Source organism: Galeopterus variegatus, unplaced genomic scaffold (assembly GCF_000696425.1).
Source record: "Galeopterus variegatus unplaced genomic scaffold, G_variegatus-3.0.2 Scaffold901, whole genome shotgun sequence".
NCBI lineage: Eukaryota > Metazoa > Chordata > Mammalia > Dermoptera > Cynocephalidae > Galeopterus > Galeopterus variegatus.
The window spans coordinates 85,221-101,607 of NW_007727012.1; the positions used below are offsets into that span (position 1 = coordinate 85,221).

The following is a 16,387-nucleotide window of genomic DNA, read 5'->3' on the forward strand; positions in this document are numbered from 1 at the left end:
GCTATTGTAAACAGAGCTGCAATAAACATGGGAGTGCAGGTATCTCTTTGACATGATGATTTCCATTCCTCTGGATTTATACCCAGCAGAGGGACTGCTGGATCATATGGAAGATCTATCTGTAGTTGTTTGAGAAACCTCCAAATTGATTTCCAAAGTGTTTGTACTAATTTACAGTCCCACCAACAGTGCAGTGGTGTTCCCTTCTCTCCACACACTTGCCAGCATTTGTTATGCACCATCTTTTTGATTATAGCCAGTCTAACTGAGTGAGGTGGTATCTCAATGTGGTTTTAATTTGCATTTCCCTGATGACTAATGATGTTGAGCATTTTTTCACATATCTGTTGGCCATTTGCATGTCTTCCTTCAAAAAATGTCTATTCAGCTCCTTTGCCCATTTTTTAATTGGGTCATTTTATTTTCTACTGTATAACTGTTTGAGTTCTATGTATATTCTGGATATTAGTCCCTTGTCAGATGCATAGTTAGCAAAAATTTTCTCCCACTCTGTAGGTTGTCATTTCACTCGATTGTTTCTTTTGCTGTGCAGAAACTTTTAAATTTGATATAGACCCATTTGTTTATTTTTTCTTTTGATGCTTCTGCTTTCGGGCTCATGCTCATATAGCCTGTGCCCTGACCTAACTGCTGAAGTGTTTCACCTATATTTTCCCTTAATACTTTTACACTTTTGGGTCTTATACCTAGGTCTTTAATCCATTTGAAGTTGATTTTAATGTATGGTGAGAGATGTGTATCTAGTTTCATTCTTCTGCATATGGATATCCAGTTTTCCCAGCACCACTTGTTGAAAAGGTAGTCTTTTCCCCAATGTAGATTTTTGTTGCCTTTGTCTAATATCAGATGGCTATAAGCCTGAGGAGTGATTTCTGGGTTCTCTATTCTACTCCACCAATCTGAATGTCTATTTTTGTACCAGTACCATGCTGTTTTGGTTACAACAGCTTTGTACTATAATTTGAAGTCAGGCAGAGTTATGTCCCTAGCTTTTTTTTTTTTTTTTGGCTCTGGATTACTTTGGCTATTCGGAGTCTTTTGTTTTTCCATATGAAGGGTAAGATTGTTTTTTCCATTTCTGTGAAGAATGTCATTGGTAGGGCCGGCCCGGTGGTGCACTGCTACAGTGCGCTGCTTGGGAGCGCGGCGGCCCTCCCGCTGAGGGTTCGGATCCCACATACAGACCGGCTGCTCACTGGCTGAGCGAGGTGCAGGCGCAACACCGAGGGTTGCGATCCCGTTGCCGGTCACGAAAAAAGACATAAAAGGAAAAAAAAAAAAAAAAAAAGAATGTCATTGGTATTTTGATGGGGATTGCATTGAATATGTAGATTGCTTTGGGTAGTACAGACATTTTTATACTGTTAAATCTTCCAATCCAAGAGCACAGAATATCTTTCCATCTTTTTGTGGCTTGTTTAATTTCTTTCAGAAGTGGTCTGTAATTCTCATTGTAGAGGTCTTTCACCTCCTTGGTTAAATTGATCCCTGGGTATTGTATTTTTTTGGTGACAATTGTAAATGGGCTTACTTTCTTTATTTCTCTTTTTGTTAATTCATTATTTGAGTATATAAATGCTACTGATATGGGGGCATTTATTTTGTTTCCTGCAACGTTACTGAAGTTATTAACCAGCTCTAGGAGTTTTTTGATAGAGTCTTTAGGTTTTTCTATATATAGTGTCATGTCATCTGCAAATAGGGAAACTTTGATTTCATCTTTTCCAATCTGGATTCACTTTCTTTCTTTCTCTTGCCTGATTGCTCTAGCTAGTACCTCCAGTACCATGTTGAATAGAAGTGGTGAGAGCAGACATCCTTGTCTTATTCTTGTCCTTAAGCGGAAGGCCTTCAATTTTCCCCCATTCAGAGTAATACTGGCGGTGGGCTTGTCATAAATGGCTTTTATTGTGTTAAGATATTTTCCCTCTATACCTAATTTGTTGAGAGTCTTTATCATGAAGGAATGTTGAATTTTGTCAAATGCTTTTTAAGCATCTTTTGAGATGATCATCTGGCTATTGTCCTTGAGCTTGTTGATGTTACATGTATTGACTTTTGTATGTTGAACCATCCTTGCATCCCTGGGATGAATCCCACTTGATCGTAGTGTACAATTTTTTTAATATGTTGCTGTGTTCTAATTGCTAATATTTTGTTGAGGATTTTAGCATCTAGGTTCATCAACGATATTGGGCCTACAATTTTCTTTTTTTGTTGTGTCTTTATCTGGTTTTGGTATCAGAGTTATGTTGGCCTCATAGAATGAGTTAGAAAGAACAGCATCTGTTTCAATTGTTTGGAATAGTTTCATGAGAATTGGTATTAACTTCTCTTTAAAAGTTTGATAGAATTCAGCTGTAAAGCCATCTGAACCCAGACTTTTTTTTTGTTGGAAGACTGCTAATTACTGCTTCAATCTTCTTGCTTGTTATTGGTCTGTTCAGGTTTTCTATCTCTTCTTGGTTCAGTCTTGGTAATTTATATGTGTCCAAAAACTTATCCATATCTTCTAGATTTTCAAATTTGTTGTCATACAGTTGTTTATGATAGTCTCTAATGATTCTTTGTGTCTGTGGTATTAGTTTTAATGTTTCCCTTTTCATATCTGATTTTTGTTATTTGAGTCTTCTCTTTTATTTTTTATTTTTTGGTAAATCTAGGTAATGGTGTGTCTATTTTGTTTATCTTCTTGAAAAAACAACTTTTAGTTTTGTTGATCTTTTCTATTGTTTTTTGGGTCTCTATTTCATTTAGTTCTGCTCTGATCTCAATTATTTCTTTCCATCTACTGCCTTTAGGTTTGGACTGTTGTTGTTTTTCAGTCATGCACCACAGAATGATGTTCTGATCAACAACAGACCACCTACACTGTGATGGTCCCATAAGATTATAATAGAGTTGAAAAATTACTATTGCCTAGTGACATCATAGCTATTGTGACGTCACAGCTATTGTAACATCATAGCACAACACATTACATAGGAACAACAGGCTATACCATTAGCCTAGGTGTCTAGTAGGCTATACTATTTAGGTTTGTGTAAGTACTCTATGATGTTCACACAACAAAATCACCTAATGATGCATTTCTCAAAATGTAGGTGGGAAAATTAAAAGTGGCTTTCTAAGCTTTTAACATAATAGCATTTAAATGGTTATATTGTTGAAAAGTTCCAGGGAAACTTTTTTTAATTATGTTTTCTAAAAACTCAGAAATTTGAAAATATTCAATACTTTAGATATTTAATACTTATATCTAACCCCAAATTTTCTTTTTAAATCCTTTTCTCAATTAAAAATCTCATATGCTACAGACAAGTAATTGACAGAAAGAATGAACTTGACAAAGACATCTGTGCTCGATCTTTGATGATTCAAAGTACCCAAAATATTCAAAGTATAACAGAAAAACAATGTTATAGCTTGCAAGTTTTCAGTAAATGAATAAAAATAAAATCCTGAGCATTTCTTAGTTGGTGTGTTATAAGACTGCTTTTGGTTGATATAATGTAAAATACAAAGTCACCTGATTAATCAGGATAAATTTTAATTATCATACAAATAAATACAGGTAAATCTGGGGATCTTATTAAAATGTTGATTTTGATTCAGTGGATCTGGGGGTGAGGCCCGCGATTCTGCATTTCTAACAAGATCTCAAGTGATACATATGCTGCTAGCCTGGAGACTACAGTTTTAATAGCCAGGCTCTGAGGGTAACTGAGAAAAATGGCATGATTCTTGCCCACGTTAGTGGGAAAGAAAAAAATGTACATAGTAAGTACTATAACACAAGGCAGTCCTGGAATATATTCCTTAAGAGTGGTACCAAAAAAAAAAAAAAAACTAGAAAATCCTCGAAGTGATGAACACTTATGAAGAAGAGGTCAATCAGAAGAAATCCACCCACTGTCTCAAAAATACAATAGTAAAATTTGTCTCTTCCTAAGCCCTAGTTTCAAAAAAGAAAAAAAAGTTTTCTATGAGAAATTGAATAACTGAGTTTATAGCTAACTAGAGCAAGTATCAGCAAAAAAATTCATGACAAGGTTAATTAGTTTTGAAGGGACAAAAGTAACATTTGAGGGTTCTCACTATGTCCCCTTCTCACTGTCCCCTAAAGATGAATTTAGCTTTGCCCGTTCATTCTTTTCCCTTCCCTCTGCCAACTCTGCTAAACTGTCTTTGAGACTTCAAAATGCAAAATTTGGAAGAAAGAGATACAGAGAAGGACAACAGAGGCAAGTGTAGTTAAGAGGTTTTACACAGACTTTTTCTTCTGGAGATTATAGAAAAGGAAGAGCATGAGAGCAACTTCAGCATCTGAGGGAGGTGGCTAGAAGAGAAAATGAATTTTTAAGAAGTATTATATAGTGCTAGGCATATAATGGCTACTAATATATTTTTTTCTTAAACTGAGGTCTACTAACTGTATGTCACAAAGAATAATTACGATTTGTAATAATGAATATGCTAATATTGATTTGATCATCACATATTGTACACAAATAGTGACAATCAACACTGTACCCTGAAAATAGGTTTAATCAATTACGCTTCAATTAAAACAAAGAAAAAGGAAAAAAAGCCTATATAATGTAGTCCCAACTCTGACCCAAAATACTGTCACATCAACTCTTCAGTTGTCCTCACCAATGAATCAGAATTTCAATGGAATGACTCTCATATAGGACAGGCAGGCCAATGAACAATTAAAGCAATTCTTTTGTCATTAATAGTTTAAAAATATATGATTCTCTGTAGGAAAAAATGTCATTTTCCCTCAAGTTTCTGTTTTTCCTTGAAAATATGGAGTTAATAGTATTAAACAAGGCCAGAAAGAAAGCTGAAATTTAAAGTTAATTGTTACTACAATAAAACCAAGTGACTACTGTTTCAAATTTTAAAAAGTATCAATGTGGTTGATATAGTTTTCTTCATGGTATTTAAGAAATGTAACTGAAGAACTTGAGTTATTTCTGAACTACTTTTGATTGCTGAATTTTGTCATTTTGACAGTGACAGTCATTGTACTGAACTAGCAGATCATGGCTTTATACGATTCATAAGCCCAATGATGCTAAGGTGTAAAGAAGTAGTGCAGGATAAGGACTGAAAGGTAGGTTATGGGCCAGATTATGATAGGCTTTGATGTAAGGCTAAAGAATTTACATTTATTTCAGTCGGTAGCGGTATGGCTTTGAAAGCTGTCAAGCAGATGAGTAATATAATCAAAAGCATGGTATAAGGATATTAATATGATTGCCTCATCCCAAGTTGATTGAAATGAGAAATAATTGAAGAAAAACTGATAGAAAGCTTATAATAATAATTTGAGAATAAAGTAAATGTGAGGGAAAATACTGACGGTGGGAACAGAAAAGGATAAATCTGAGAGACATGATTTTTTTTAAAAATGACTTTTTCCATTCCTGTATATAGCAATTGAACAAATATTTATTTTGTGTTCACTATGTGCCAGAAACTATGTTATGTAGTAGAAATAGAGGTAAAAGACATAATCCCTGGCTATAAGGTGTTCATAGTAAAGAACTATAGTAGAAATGTAGTAGAATGCATCAATGCATTCTCCAAACTGCCATTAAAATGACTTTAAACTGTTTAGACCTTTTATAATGTCCACACTGTCTATCCAACCTTATTTTCCACCACTCCACAATTTTTAGCTACTTCCTTCCTCATCACTCAAAACATATTAATACCTATATAATTCCTTCTATCTAATCCTTCTAAAAACATTCACTTTGAAAATGATTAATAGTTTCCTACTGACTTATTCTGATAATTTTCCAGACTTCCTCCACATGACCTCTAGTAGCATTTGATATTACTGACTACTCCTTCCTTGAAGTACTCTTACCTTTGCCTTCTTTGTACTCTATCCCACTGAGTCCTCTTTTGCCATATTTAGATCCTGATCAGCTCTAATAACCATTTTAGAAATAGTACACAAATAAGTTAAAAGGAATTTTTAAACCACCTATTCTAATATAGGTGGCTAGATAACACATCATGTCCTTCCTTTCTGCCTTACTACATGTAAAACTGTAACACTTACGTACCAAAGAATGAATGCAGTAAGAACAAATTAATGAATATGGGTTGTATTAGCCAAGGCTCTCCAAAGATATAGAATCAATAGCAGAGGGTGTGTGTGCGTGTGTGTGTCCAGAGAGAGACTGATTATAAAGAATTGGCTCACACATTTATGGAGAGTGACAAGTCCTGAGATCTACAGTTGGTAAGTCGGAGACCCAGGAGAGCCAATGGTGTAGTTCCAGTCCAAAGGCCAGCAGCCTTAAGACCCAGGAAGACTTTCAGTTCAAGTTGGAGAAAACTGATGTCCCAGCCTGAAGGCAGTTAGGCCAGAGTTCTCTCTTATTCAGGAGAGGGTCAGCTGGACGTGAAACTGTAAAGAGTGCGGACTAGCTGGAATCTGCTGGTGCCCCTGTCTCTCTTTCACCATGACAACCTTCAGAGAGTAATGGCTGGTGGTCCACTACCTTCTTCCAAATCTTGCATAGATTTCTCTTTGGCCATCTCTAACATGGAAATACACAGGCAAGGATATTCTGGGAAACATAGTTCTGGTTCAGCCAAGTTTTTGTACACAGTACAAAACTATCATAACAGTGATATTTTCTAACAAAAAACAAAAATATGCATGAATTCTATAGAGATTAGACATGGTGAGGAAGCTATACAAACTAAGTTACTACACAGAAAAGCAAAAAAAACCAAAAAAAATCTAACAAGTAACCAAGTTAGCTAAGTGAAAACTTCACTGAAAGTTGAAGGATAAAAGAAAAAGTGGAAATTAGCCCAAAAGAGGGGTGAAAAGAAGTACAATAAAAGACCAAAAAGACAAACTATTAATGGTTCTTCCCTTCTGTCTTTACAGAAATTACACATGAATCAAACCCTATGTGGAGAACTAGTCTTGTTTTGTTTCATTTGTAAATTTCCAATCCAACATGGATCAATACTTTTGTAAAATACACCTAAAAATGAAATTTTAAAAAGAAATGTAAAATAAATGTCCAAATTTTTTATTAAACATACATAAAATTATCCTGTGGAACTGTCATAAAAGTTTCTAATTGCTTTTTCTCAGTGTTTTACTATGTTTCATTACAGACAAATAACAAATAGTTTGCAGACCAGCAAAAAATAGTTTGCATTCCAGCTATTGATCTTCATCCCACACTCTGACCTAAGAGTAACTTCTTATTGAATTTAGACAGAAAGCTCAAGTAATAAGTTTAACAAGAAATAACAGAAATGTTGGATGTGTTCAAGCCAAAAAGATCTAATGCATGTGCATTGTAAAGGACTTCAGAGACTAGCTAATGATCACAAATATTTGTTTTAAAAAAAAAAGCATCACACCTTTCAGTGGCAGCAGCTATTCAGGTAAGCCAAGATGGGTGCATACAAGTACATCCTGGAGCTTCGGAGAAAGAAGCAGTCTGATATAATGAGCTTTCTTCTGAGGGTCTGCTGCTGGCAGTACCACCAGCTCTCAGCACTCCACAGGGCACCCTGTCCCACCTAGCTGGATAAAGCACAGAGACTGGAATAGAAGACCAAGCAAGGTATATCTTATACAGGATTCATGTACTCCATGGTGGCCGCAAACGCCCAGCTCTTAGGGGTGCAATCTAAGGCAAGCCCGTTCATCATGATGTTAACCAGCCAAAGTTTGCTTGAAGCCTTCAGTCTGTTGCCAAGGAATGAGCTGGACACCACTGTGCAGCTCTGAGAGTCCTGAATTCTTACTAGGTTGGTGAAGATTCCACATTCAAATTCTTTGAGGTTATCTTCATCGATCCATTCCGTAAAGCTATCAGAATAAATCCTGACACCCTGTGGATCACCAAACCAGTCCACAAGCACAGATGCATGGATTGACTTCTGCAGGAAGCAAAAGTCATGGCCTTGGGCAGGGTCACAAGTCCCACCACACTACTGGTGGTCCTTGCCATACAGTTTGGAGAAGACACAATAGTCTCCAGCTTCACCATTACCACTTATATATGTAATGTTTTTAAAATTCGTACCTAATAAGCAATTTAGGTCATGTATGCTTAAAGGTGTTATTTATCTGATAAAACTAGACTATGGATTGTTTCATGAATGGTTTGTCAAATTATGAAAGTTAAAGTGCAATAATGTTTGAAGACTGTGGTGGTGTATGTTGTTTCTAGTAAGATACACTTGTCTTTGCTTTTTTATCTTATTGGGGAATTAAATGTCAGTGTTTAAAACACGCTATGTAGTATAAGAGGTGTAAAACAAATTCTTTAAAAGAGAAGTGCTGAAACTAGCCCTGTAGATTTGTTTGGTGCATGTGATAAAAACTACAGCTTTATTGGGGTGATGCAGTGTTCTTATGGTTTACTTTTAAGTGGCTGGTTTTTGGAGTTCGGCAAATACAAACTTTTTAAGTTGGATTTAGCTTGGAAATTTGTATGGTGAGAGGACATCCTAGCCCTATGTCATGGCCAAATGTAGAAGAGTGGAGCCACATTTTTAGATTTAACCTAGTGTTCCTTTTGTGCAACCAAAAGGAAAAAGGTTTCTAAAACACTACCATTTTCAGAATAACTGAATAAATCTGTTGCAAGAGGCTTCTCTTAAAAATGAAACAAATCTGGGTTAACCTAAACAAAACTGTCTCCACAGTACCATTTAAATACACATAAAAAGTAAAAGTTCCTGGTTCAATCTCATGACTCCATACAATCTAGAATCCTGAATTGGATGCACAGTAGTCAGTAGTGATATTTACATTGGAATATTTTGAAAATGATGGAAATTCAGCATTAGGTTACTAAGAATCATTTACCTTAAAGTTTGTAAGGTAGTGATCAGTGCCACTGCCCAATTGTATGAGGTTAGAAAAAGTCAGCTTTGGAAGACTTCCAGTCTAAATGTCAGAATAGACGGTCCCCAGCATCACTCTCTCCCACAAATCAACCATTTTACAACTATAAAAAAGCAATGACAGGCAAACTGGCGCCACTAGAGCTCAGGGGAAGAGGAGTGCATGAAGGTGGGAAAAGCCACAATGAGAGAAAGAAAAAACCCCTCCAACCATTTTGAAGACCAGCTGTTTCCAGGCTGGAGCTGCAGAGTGCACGGAGCAGGAGCTGGCAAAAAGCTGCAGTTGTGCCCTTCGGATAAAGTTGCTTGGAGGCAGCAGGGGAGAAGAGGGCCTTGGTGGCCCCCACGCCAGCAATACGACTGAAAGGGTTCCCATGGACCCAGACAGGACTGATGAGCCACAACAACTGAAAAGAAGGAGCCAAGCAGAGGCCAGTGAGTCATTGCAAGGGATGGGAGCATGGTCCATCCCATGGGAAGTGTTTGGAGCATGGGAGCTGGGGGAGACGGGCCCACTGGGTGAACACTGGGGCAAAGCAAGGACAGCTGATCTGCCCCCCAATCAACGTAGGACCACTCAGAGGAGACTGGTCAGGAACACAGAATTGCATGGGGTACACTCTGATGAAAAGACTCAGGCCCAGACCAGCGTTCCTAGAAAACCCAGGTGCACTAGATTTCACTAGAACTGGAAGTACCTATAAAGTCAACCATTAAAACCTGAGCTGCACAAAAAGCCTTCCCTAGAGAATCAGCAGTAACGCAGCAATTTAGCTCAACTACAGAGCTCAAGTACCCACAGGAAGTTCTCTCATTTTAGAAGTAAGCAAAGGACAGCAAATTAGTTCCAGCGCAGAGTTTGAGTGGTGGGAACAGCAAACAATCCAACACAGAACTGAAAGAAAAAAACAGAGTACCCACAACCAGACACAAAGTTTGATATTAACTAGTAAATGTCTCATTTCACCAAAGAACACCTATCACACCTAGAAAGACCAGAAATCCCTTGGGCTACCAAACCAGAAAGGGGGGAGGGATGGGGGCCTCAGCCATGCCCCCCAACACCCACAACCAGTCCTAAGGGTGGGGGCACAACCAGTCCTAAGGGTGGGGGCCGAGGGCCTCAGCCACATCCCCCTTACAAGCACAACCTCCCCAGCAATGACCACTGAGCCTCCACAGAAAGCACCCTGGGCTTTCCCAAGCTGGGGTGATGGATGCAACCAGTCCTAAGGGTGGGGGCCGAGGGCCTCAGCCACATCCCCCTTACAAGCACAACCTCCCTAGCAATGACCACTGAGCCTCCACAGAAAGCACCCTGGGCTTTCCCAAGCTGGGGTGATGGATGGCCTCAGTCACACACCCCCAACAGGAGCAACCAGCCCAGTGACAACGACAAACCCACAGCAAGAAGGGCCCTGGGCTCCCAAGCTGGGGAGGTGGGAAGCAAGGGCTTTTGCCCCACCCCCCTGACATCTGCACCCAGCCTGGCAATGACCAAGTCACTGCTGGAAGCTCCCTAGTCTCCCCTGTGGGAATGTGGGGGTTGCCACAGGCCTCAATCCCACCCTTCCTCCTTCTTCCATCACATTTCCTCCCCCAATCCCCTCTCCCCCTCCCTCCCGACTGATCTGAAACATCATAGCATGTAAAAAAAAAATAATAATATTAATTTAAAAAGCTGAATTTTGTAGAAAAAAAGAAAAAGTCAGCTTTGAACAAGATTCTTAAATACTTATCTGTAATTTGTGACCATTACGAATCCTCTAGCCACATTAGGGGAAAAAGTATGGTTGGCTACTTAAAAGTACGTTGCTGAGTCCGGTCATTCTTACAAATCATCTTGTGTCAGCCCACTTTATCCACTCTCATAAAGCTACTAAGAAAAATCATAGTTGGTGTCAATACAAGTTCTTGGTTTCCAATCTAACATTTATGTGTATGTCTACGGTTATTTTTCACATCCTTGATCAAACTATCAAAATCCTTACTATTCCACAAAGTTGGGCCATCAACTGTGTGCCCACCTTAACCTTAAGCATACCAACACATTTTGCTGCAGTTCTGTTTTCAACAAGGCTACTGTTTCCCAGGGTAAATTAAAATGTGAAGAAAATACAGAAGAGGAATCGCCCCGGTTCTTTCAAATTTCTAGTTTCCCTGAACCAACTTTTCTCTTATTTTCTCTAGGGGTTTCAACAGGCTCAGTTAGTTGACTTCCAGAAAATGTTTGTAGCAGGCCCATAAAACCTCTTGAGACCTAAACTCCTTTTTACTAGAAAAACAAAAACACATTTTGATTGCATGTAGAGGTTGTTCAACTAAAGGAATAAGTGTCTGTTAAACTAAAAGAATTTAAAAATAAAAAAGAGCATCACAGTGGCCAACTTAACACTGATAACTTGCTTGGTCAGATACTACAAGAGAATATCCAATAAGTCAGCAACCATCTTACAAAACTAATCAGACCAGGATACAACCAGTAAGGCAAGGCTTTTTTGAAAAGCAAGTATCATCATATCATTTTAATTTATTTCTATCACAGTCCACATAAAAATTTAGAGATATAATCTAAAGTGTCCTGATTTCAAAAAGGCTTTTGATTGTGTCCTATATTCTAAAACAAGCTAGAAAGTATTTTAATCATAAATCTCTCTACCATTATTAGGGGCAAATCGCAATAAGAATATTACTAGTAAAGCTATTAATCATTCAGCATTTACAACAGGCGAAGCATTCCAAGTGCTTTAGATTCTGTGCTAAAGTTAGCTATCTTTCACTTAAAGAATAATTATCACTCAGTTTACTTAAATACAAATAAGTTTTAAAATAACGTGGAAAAGAGAAAATCCACCTGTTTTTGTAGAGACCACAAGCTAGAATGGTTTTTAAATTTTTTAATGATTGGGGGAAAAACCAAAAGAACAGTATTTCATGACATGAAAATTATATGAAATTCAGTTTCAATGTCCATAAATAAAGTTTTATTGGCACATAACCATGATCATTCTTTTACATATTGTTTATGGCTGTTTCCATGCTACAATGATAGAATTGATTAGTGCTTTACACTGCTGCTTGGCATACTGCAAATTGCAGTGACATAGTTATAAATCCACAGCATTTCAAGTGCCTCACATGTTGTCATAGAACATTTTATTTTTATTTTTATTACCAGTGGATGCTCATCATATCAAAACAAGAAAAGAAAATTGGACTTCAAATGCCACGCTTTTAAGGCACAGTGGCGTGTGGTTTGTTTTGTTACTGCATTAGATCACAAAGCATTGTGTTATTGTGCGTTGACACTACATGCATAACTATGCTCAAAAGAATTCAATATACATCGATATGACAAAGGACTCATCACAATAACCCAGCCCACAGGCAAACAATGGTCAGAAAAATTAGAAAGCTTAAACCTCAAGTATTTTATCATAGCAGAACTTCTTCACAAAAACAAAAAATGAACATGATCTACAACCAAGTAAGTTTCTGTGAAATCGATTGTGAGTTAATTAAATCATGTTTGATTGAAGCAGCTGAAGAAATGTGTCCAGAGAAAATAAACTAGTCTAAGACTATTTGCCATTCAATGAATATAATCACTCAAAAAGTCAAAGACACTGGAAGCAACATCAATAGTTAATTAAAACAACAACAACAAAATACACACGCACAGGAAGGCAAATTACTTCAAGTGGTATTCCCTGGTCAAGAGATATTATGAATATGGCTCAAGTGCTGTTTTTTACTTGAGGAGTCAATGCCAAGTTTGAAGTAACTGAAGAATTAGCTTCCCTGAACAGTCTATGTAGAACAGGTATGGGCAAGATTATTTTCAAAAAAGCTGAGAAAACACTAATTCAGTACAACCTAAAGTGGAATCTGCTAAGATGTGTTACAACTGATAACAGTAACATATGAAAAGAAAAAGGCTTTGTTGGACAAATTTACAAAGCTTGTGAAAACGTAAGGTGTTTAAATCCTATGGTTATTCATTGTATTTATTATTCATCAGCAGGTTCTCTGCAGAAAATATCTGACTCTATCAGGTGTTACTGAACCAGTAGTGTCAACAGTGAACTTCATTCATTCTCATAGGCTTAGCCATTGTCAGTTTTGTGAATTTCTGTCAAAAATAGAAGCTGAATATCTTGACCTGCCCTACCACATAGAAGTTCAAAAACTTAGCAGTGATAACATTTTATTGTAATTTTTCTATTAGCTCAGGGATGAGACTGAAATTTTTCTGAATGAGAAGAAGCACCATTAATCCACTATTACCAAACTAAATGGCTTTGGAAGTTAGTTTTTGCTGCAAACTTGATGTTTCTTAATGATTTCAACCTAAAACTACAAGGCAAAACAGTGCTGATAAGTGAAATCTATACTGAAGTAAAGACATTTCAAGTTAACTGAGGTTGTCTGAATCATAAATAATGTCAAGTTGTGCTGTCAAGAGTTATAACAAGACACCAACGGATGAATGGATTAAAAAACTATGGTATATATACACAGTGGAATACTGTTCAGCTATTAAAAAAAATAAAATTCTTTCATTTGCAGCAACATGGATGGAACTGGAGACCATTATCTTTAAGTGAAGTAAGCTAGGCACAGAAAAATAAATGCTGCATAATCTTACTCATAAGTGGAATCTTAAAAAAAAAAAAAGAGGTTCTCAGAGAAGTAGAGAGTAGAATAATGGTTGCCAGAGGCTGGGAGAGGAGGGGAGGGAAATGAGAGGGGTAAGGAAAGTGGTGGGTTAATGGATACAAAGCTATGCTATCTATTCTAAGTGAATCAATGTACAGTATATGCATGTATTGAAACAAAATGTACCCCATTATTGTGTAGTTAAAACAAGAAATAAGGCCTAAATGCCCACACGAATTAGAAAGTAGACATGTTTCTGAGTTCAAACTATGGTTCCAGCTAAGGTAAAAAAACTATTTCGCAGCCAAACCCGTGTAGGTTGGGGAGAGTGTGGCGCTGGGAGCGCAGCGGCGCTGGGAGTGCCAAGGCCACAGGTTCAGATCCTGTGTAGGGATGGCCGGGGCGCTCACTGGGTGAGCATGGTGCAGGCGACACCAAGCCAAGAGTTCCGATCCCCTTACTGGTGACAAAAAGGAAAAAAAAAAAAAACTATTTCGGTTTTAGCAATTAAAATCCCAAATCCTGGGAAACCACTCAGTCCCAGAAAACTTGAATAACTGGCCTTCCTAATTCCAGCATCATTTTTTGGACCTGGATGCAAATGCAAAGGAAAATTTCAAAAATGTTCCAATTGAAGAGTTTCCACTTAACCATCAATTGAAAGTGATTAATTTGCAATGTAATGACATGCTAAAGAGCAAATAAAGAGAAAAATCTAATAGAATTCTATGAAATAAGATACTGCTCTCGCATTTTGTAGTACTTATCTGTTTGAAAAGGCATTTTCAAAGTTGGAATATATAAAATCTCATCAGAGATGAACATTAACAGATGAACATTTTTAGTGGAGTTTGATGAGAAAGAACACTAGCTTTGACCCCCCAGTTAAATTAAATGCTCCTATTCTCATTAGGAGATGTATGTCAAAAAAAATTGTACTCAATTACTATTATTATAGTTTGAATTTCAACAATAAAAATTTTGTGGAATTTTTCTCCTGTTATACGAGTACCTACAAAGTATCTTCAATTTTGCCTCTTGACCCACAAAGCCTACAATATTTACTATCTGGTCTCTCACCTAGACTAGGACAAATATAGTTAAGGGATGTGGACTGTCATAGTTGACAAGAAATGAAATGAAGCAGTAACACTGGCTTTTATGAGAAAAATAAACAGAGTTGGTATATATTTAAAAGTCTGTAGTATACAGAGTTAGACGCAATCACTTCATTACACCAATCTCTAAATGTCCATCTAGAATCTAGATTATAGATCTTAAAACTTCTCCCATGGAAGTTAATTTACCTTTATATAAAAGAAATTGGCATGGATTTAAGGAGAATTGACAGTAATTAACATGGTGAAATGGTGTCTATTAAAAAAAGATGTTCTAAAAATGAAGTTTTAAATGAAGTTTAAAGTTTAGCTTTAAAATGTCAAGATTAGAGGGGTAACAATTATTATATAAAACAACACCAAGTACCCCGGGAAGTTTTTATGGTCTATGGAAGCCTTTTTTAAAAACATTTAAATTAAGGCAGGGTAGTTTTGTTTTGTTTTAGTTTCATTTTGATATAAGAAGAATTTACTGCCATTGAAGAGACAAATGTTGAGCTGGCTTTGAGAGAAACTGCTAATTTTATATTCCTAGAGCTTCTCATGAAGAGAATAACCATCTTATTGTAGGAATTACATGTTTTTCTACCTAAAAGCAAGAGCCAATCCATTATTTTTAAAAATTCAGATATCCTATGAAAACATTACAGTCCAGATTTTACAGCATGGCTCCATATCACGTTAGAAAAGTTATGAAATTTTTTAACTATACAGCTATAAAAAAACATCCCCAACTATATAAAAATACCCCTAATAGCAAGTAATTTAGAGTTAATGATAGACATGTAACATGTATATTTATAGAAATATAATCATTATCAAGGTATTACTTGGTGCTAGGACCACAAAGAGGAATAAGATACTGCCAATAAAAGCTTTAGTAAATTTATAATCTACTTGGGAAGGAAGACAAAATAAGGAAATAAATAATATAAGTTGGCATAAGCGTAGTGCCAAATGAGTGGTTTATGTACGCACTAAGTGTTGTGAGAAAAGAGAAACATAACTGGGATTTATAAATACCACCAATTATACACAACTACTTGTTTCAAGGATGAGAATATGTAAATTAATGCCTACCTACTATCGATCAATAATAAGAAATTGACTGTGGCAGTAATGATAGTTCTTTTCTCTGAGCGTATAAACTTAAGTAAGGATGCCTCTTTTAAAAGCATCATTTTGAACTACTAAGCCAGGGTCAGCAGATACAGTGCTGCTATTAGAGCGAATAACCCACTTATCAGTTATAGCTTACTTTCCCATTGAGTCAAAGAAAGACTTCATAAAACTCAACACAGTTCCCTAGGTAACTACCGCTAATCAACCAGAACTGGCATTCAGATGAAGCTTACTTGCCATGCTAGTTCTAAGGCATCACTTTAAGAACAGAAGGGACAATATAATCTACTCATTTGATTTCATGCTGATATTAGTATGAGAATAATTGGTACTTTCATACTATTTTAAGGTTTGGTTATTGCTTTCTCTAGAGTTTTCAGCATTTTAATTTGTTATGATTATTTTAAATATTTCTGTTATTACTGAGAAAATTTAAAAGTTTTGTTAATTTTTATTACAGTCCTTTATTAGATTTTAAGACAATTAATATTGTGATCTTTTATTTTAGAAGGAGAACTGAGAGAAGACTGTAGAGGACAGGTAAATCACTTTCTCTT

The 16,387-nt window shown here is 36.6% G+C and overlaps 1 pseudogene; it reads left to right on the forward strand.

Moving 5' to 3' along the window:
• Positions 1-7,468: 7,468 nt before the first annotated feature.
• Positions 7,469-16,387, forward strand: part of LOC103590952 — a 68,618-nt pseudogene continuing 59,699 nt past the window's right edge.